Genomic DNA, 6891 nt, shown 5'->3' on the forward strand with positions numbered 1-6891 from the left:
GGTATGTTGAAGTGTCACTGAGCAAGACACCTAATCGCTAACTGCTCTGGTGAATGAGAGGCATCAATTGTAAAGCGCTTTGGATTAAAGCGCTATATAAATGCAGTCCATTTGTGCCCTTTACAGTCTGATGACAGTATTTTCCAAAAATGTTAGAGCACCATGCAGGCAAAGGAAAAAGAGTTATTCAACATACATTCGAAACATAGGCCTAATTGGATAAGTATATTCTCAAATTAACTCCAGAATGTACCTCACCCCATACCTGTGATTTTAAAACAGTAATATTCAAATGTAAGTATGGTCTAGTCATAAAACTCTTGTTTTACATTTGGTAGCTTCTAACAATAGGTCTTTTGGTAACACTTAACACAGGTTAACTCCTGGATACCCACCCCCGCCAGTTAACTCCTGGATACCCACCCCCGCCAGTTAACTCCTGGACACCCACCCCCGCCAGTTTACTCCTGGATACCCACTCCCGCCGCTCTCGGACAGATCTTTGAATGAAGCGGCACCTCATAGGCACCTACTGAGAAAAGAAGGCACACTTTTAAACGCTGGACTGATTCGTAATGTTATCCAGGTGTGTGTGCCTACTTACCCAGTAGGCGTGGTCCTCCGATTGCCCTGATTCTCCCTCACAAAGCGAACCCTGCCACACATTAATTATAATGCGATGATCCATTTTTTAACTTATGGTGTTACTTAATACTATGAGCAAATTCACTACAACACATGTATAACAGGCACAGCTGAAAGCGTAGTTACGAAGGAGGTACAGGGAGCCGTACAACTGGGGTGGAACCCCTTAGGAACTAGAGTGCCTTTACGGGAGTCATTGACAAGCAAATTCATTACAAACTTCTTGTAAATTTCTTTTTCCTTAAATGCTGGCCAATTGCAATGACCACTATCACGTCCTCTTGCCTGGAACCAACCGCTATGCTGTCCAGGACTTCAGGAATGGTGACTGATCCCTTTATGTAGACTGATGCAGAGCTAATCCAGGGATGAGACTGCTTTATCCACTGAACAGTGATGTTGTTATGGACATCAACAGCCAAAAATGAGTGCAAACGATTCCCTTTCACAATTCTCAGATCTGAGGAAACAATAAACAAATGGGGCAAATGTTAGTAACTTTTTGACACAGTGGCGAACTGTGCTTTTCACGGTTGGAAATGGAAATCTAAACCCATTCAGAGCAATTCAGTTCTGGACTTGCAGGTGGTCACTGCACGAAGGACTCGTGCTATAACACATGCCACTCTGCCTGCAGAGTCCAAATTAGGAAGCCTGAACTTGCTGTACAATCAAGGAAAACCAGAATATACAGCAAGCTCCAAAATGTTTGGGACATTTCTTTCTTGATTTAGCTCTGTACACAATTTTAGATTTGTAATCTAAAATTTGTGTAAGTCGCCCTGGATAAGCACATCTGCAAAATGCCTGCAATGTAATGTAATAGTCTCCCCATTTCAGGGCACCATAATGTTTTGGGACAAATGGCTTCATGGGTGTTCCTGATGAGTCAGGTGTGTTCAGTTGCTTCCTTCGTGCATGTATAAGAGAGCTTTCAGCATCTAGTCTTGATTCTAGACTTTTGATTGCCTTTGGAATCTGTAATTGGCATTTGCCAACAGGAGGACCAGAGTTGTGCCAGCGATAGCCAAGGAAGCCATTATGTGAAAATAATAATAAAATAAACAGGCCAAAGACATAGTAGGTCAAACCTTAGGCTAACCAAACCTGTTTGGAACATCATTAAGAAGAAGGAGAGCACTGGTGAGGTCAGTAATTACAAAGAGCCTGGTATGCTAAGGAAGGCCTCTGCAGCTAATGACCGAAGAATCATCACCATAATGAAGAAAAACCCCAAAGCACCTGTCCAACAGATCAGAAACACCCTTCAGGAGGCTGACGTGGATGAGTCAGTGACTACTGTTGGCAGAACACTTTACAAACAGCCTTTACAAAGGCTATGCTGCACGATGCAAACCACTAATTGGCCGCAAAACAGGATGGCCCGGCTACAGTTTGCTAAGAAGTACCTAAAAGATTGGCAGCTCAGTGAGGATTGAGTAAAAGATTTATGTTCTGAATCCAGCGATTGTAACCAGTTACCACCCTCATTTTACTTTCCAGCACTCTGAATACTGAACACAAGTGCATCAACAGTTAAAACTTCTCACTTATCCAACATATAAAATATATCTATTTGATTTAATTTGGATATTATTATTAAAGATATTAATTAATAATTACATCTCTGGATTTAAGGCAACAAATTAGTTTTTCAAAGCCAAAATCTGACTGGAAAATTCTTGACTGGCCAAATCATTCACCAGACCTAAATTTAATAGAACATTAATTTCTTATGCTGAAGAGGGAACGTAAGGTGACTAGCCCCTGAAAGAAGCAGGAGCTGAAAATGACTGCAGTACAGGGCTAACAGAGCATCATCAGAAGGCATACTCAGCAACTAGTAATGTCTATGGGTCACTGACTTCAAACAGCAAGTATACGCTATTGCATGCAAATGATATGTGAAAGAGTACAAAAGATGACTACATTCATATTCATAATGTCCCAAATGTTATGGTACCATGAATTACTGCTGTAATTCTACATTTCTACATGGGGATACCAGAGTAAAACAAACAGAATAGTGGAAAGATATTTTATTGGGGTCGTTCATTTTTCAATAATATTTAGAGTTTTGAAATTTAATTTTTTCTTATATATAAAAAAGTAAGAGGAATTTTGCTCATCTTTCTCTATCCATTTTTGTCTTGATCTTGTGAAGGCAAAATGTGCCTTCTTTTTATATATCTCATTTATTTTAGACTGAAATTGATCTAATTTTATTTTTTCCTTTTCTGTTAAACAATCAGTTGACTTTTGAAATACAGTTCTAACATCTGTTATGATATTTTCATCTGTGTGCTTTCTTATTTTTGCTTGGCTGTAATCAAACTCTCCAAGACCTTTCCCCCATTTCCCCCCCAGAGAAAGGCACTAGTGCACACGGATCTTCTTTTAAATATTTGTTGTGCAAACACGACCAACGTTTTGACGCTACTTCCTCCACAACGTTTGTTTGATGACGTTACTGCATGTTTTATTTGGACAGTCTCAAAGACATGAGTCGTTTAGTTACAAATCACATGGTTTTAAAAGAATGGTATAGCTGGAATTGGAAAGTTCTACACAAATATGATCTCAGCAGTTAACAACACCTATTTCATATTGTGAGTCCAAAAACATTGTTCCCATATGAGTCCTAAAACATCTGTATTGGCTTGTATATGTCATAGATTAAATTTCAAGCATGGATTACACTCATGCAGCACAATCTCAAAGCATTTCACAGAAAATTAGTGAAAATCACCTCATCCACCACCAATGGCTGCCATTTTGAGAAAGAATGCTCATATTATACACTCGCCTTGATTGAAGCATGAAAGCTCACATACTTCAGTCAAGGTAAGGAGGGAGGGAACTACTCGTTTGCAGCTAGTTACAGTTAGGGAGAGTCAGTCCAGATTGAGGAATCCAGATATAGAATAGTACCAGGATACCAGGGAACACCCCTACTATTTGTGAGAAGTGTAGAGGTAGCAACCACAGGAAGTCAGGACTTAGGTTTCACATCTCCACTGAAAAAAGGTGGCTCCTATAGTGTCCCTGCCATTTCATTGGTACATGGGCTTAACGTTGTCTCAGTAGTATTGTCCACTACTGGTCTCCCATCCAAGCACTAACCAAGCCCATCCCTCCTTGGCTTGAGCAAAATGTTAACGGAAAGTTACAAGGTAGTATGGCTGCTAACCAATGAAATAGCCAGTTTTCCTCAGAGAACTGTCAGTTAGATACAAATGGTTTTATGTCCATTTATATTTTTTTGATGTCTTGATTTATGAAATTTGAATTTCAGGAAGGCACAACCAAAAATGAACATACCACAACCGATGACTGTCACAGGGCTGAAGCTGTTTTTTTATTGCTATTCCAGTGTTTTTCCTTCAAAATACAATGATCAATGATCAAATACAACATGACATTTAGACGATTAAACAAATGTTCATATCAGGAGCTTCATTTTTTTTCTTCATACCATTTTCTCCCAAATTTAGTCATTATACCAATTCCCTGTGTGTATCACGATCCTGGTCGATGTACTCTGTCGGTCTGGGGAGGGTGTAGACTACCACATGCCTCCTCCGATACATGTGGAGTCGCCAGCCACTTTTTTTCACTTGACAGCGAGGAGTTTCACTGGGAAAGCGTAACGCGTGCAGAGGTTCATGCTATCTCCCCCAGATCCCCTCCCTGCTGAACAGGTGGCCCGACCAACCAGTAGGAGTCGCTAATGCAACGATCAGGGCTCATACCCTCACCGGCTTCCCACCCGCGAACACTGCCAATTGTGTTTGTAGGAACGTCTGTCCAAGCCGGAGGTACCGCTGCCGGGGATTTAACCCGGGTCTCTGCGGTGGTAGGCGAGTGCTTATACCTCTACACTACCCATACGGCCAGGAGCTTCATATTGACTCACCCACATCACCTGTAGTTCAACTGCCTCCCAATACCATTTCTGTTGATTAATAAGGTATTCTGTTTATTTGATTTATATTGGTCAACACAAAATAGAGAAATAAAAGCAAATGCCAATCAAGCAGAAGGGTTTAGACTGTGTTACAATTCAAGTAAAACAATTTTTTTAAAACACAAATTGCTCCCATTTACCTCCCATTTTATGTGTTGGAATGTACATCTGAATGTACAACCATCAATATTGCACAATAATGTACCATTGTTTGTTGTGATCCCTCCAAATCAGACACACCAAAAACACAAATTTTGTGATATAACTCATAACTCACAAAAACTGAACAAATATTTCTCAGTATGAAATAAGACTTTGGTTAATACAAAACAAGGTAAATTCTAATGTGACGCTTGATACAGGTAACACGATCAATAGCAATGTAGGGCCTACAATGCGGCTACCGTATCCATTTCAGGTTTGTACGTGAACAATTCAGTCCTTTACCACCTCCCAAAGGAACTGAGCCTTTTCGGGAAATACTTCCAAAAAATTGTTTTTGAGCGAGCTAAATAAAACATAAAAAACTGTTCTGGATGTAATTTTTGGGTATAAGGCTTTAATTTTATTTGCAATAAACCAAATCAGACATCATTTAAAAAATTAACTTTCCTTAAAAAGTTATGGTTTCCTAGCTTGTGTTCTAGTGGGGACTGGATGCTGCGTGACAAAAAAAAAAACATGACTTCCCCATCTTTATAAATATACAGCAGCTGTTAAAGTTATACCACCTCTGAATTGCTATAACAAACAATGCGCATTTTTGCTGTTATATGTTTACAGAATGCCACCTAAAGAGAATACGAGAGGGTTGGTACCCAGAGAGGTCATGGAGGGCACTTTGGTGTTTAAAACCATCTACATGTTACTTGTCTATGTGTCCTTTTGGGGAAACCATAGGCATTTTAAATGGCGTTTAATTTCTTTCATAAAAGTTAATCTCACTCATCAACATGTTTGACGTTTTAAGTTAATTTGGTGTTTAATATTAATTATGTTCAACTAATTTGCTTGCCATTTTGGCATAGCGTCATCTACGGAAAAGGATTAGGGTCACATGTGAAAATTTTTTTTATGAAGCATGGGGCTTTATTACAGAATCCGTGACAATCTGGTTGAAATCACCAACTGAAAATCTTAACTCCTTCACGCAAGAATCCTAGTGGCCAGCATGTTGGTGTCCAGAGATTGCTCAACTCAGACTTTCAGGGCTCCTGCAACTAAACTATTAATGGAAACATCAGAATTCTGAGAATAAAGTCAGAATTCTGAGTTCTGACTTTAAAGTAGGACAAACTAATTAAGTTGAAGATGTCTCATAATTAATTGCATGCAACATGTCTAATTTTTAAGCACATCCAACAATTTTATTTATTTAGTAAAACCAACTATTTATTTTGGGACAGTTTATTCTGACAACAAAAAAATATGAAATCCATGTCAATAATAAGTCAATATATCCTGTCAATAATAAGTTCCCTTCACTCCCCCTGCCAAAAGAGAACGAGGCTGTGCACAACGGAGCGAAGAGACTGAATTGGTTTCCAGCCTGTCGTTTGAATAACAACATTTTTTGCTTCAGTGAGCCCACATATGTTATGTATAGGGTGGAATATATTTTGGAGATTATACAAAACTATTTTAGCCATGCATACTTCTTTTTTTTTCAATATAAATAGCACAAGCTTAGTCATGTTTTGTGCCCTTTACAGTCTGATGACAGTATTTCCCAAAAATGTTAGAGCACCATGCAGGCAAAGGAAAAGAGTTATTCAACATACATTTGAAACATAGGCCTAATTGGATAAGTATATTCTCAAATTAACTCCAAAATGTACCTCACTACCTGTGATTTTAAAACAGTAATATTCAAATGTAAGTATGGTCTAGTCATAAAACTCTTGTTTTACATTTGGTAGCTTCTAACAATAGGTCTTTTGGTAACACTTAACAACACTGGTACGCAAATAAGCATTTACATTTTTATTGCGTGAATCATGATGAATTGGAAAGGATAGACTAATGTTTAACATATCAAGAATTAATGAAGCGCATACTTGAGCAATCAATAGAATCATATATGGTAAATGGTAAATGGACTGCATTTATATAGCGCTTTTATCCAAAGCGCTTTACAATTGATGCCTCTCATTCGCCAGAGCAGTTAGGGGTTAGGTGTCTTGCTCAAGGACACTTCGACACGCCCAGGGCGGGGTTTGAACCAGCAACCCTCCGACTGCCAGACAATCGGTCTGACCTCCTGAGCTATGTCGCCCCAT

The sequence above is a fragment of the Anguilla rostrata genome, chromosome 8 (genome assembly GCF_018555375.3).
Source record: "Anguilla rostrata isolate EN2019 chromosome 8, ASM1855537v3, whole genome shotgun sequence".
NCBI classification, from domain to species: Eukaryota; Metazoa; Chordata; class Actinopteri; order Anguilliformes; family Anguillidae; genus Anguilla; species Anguilla rostrata.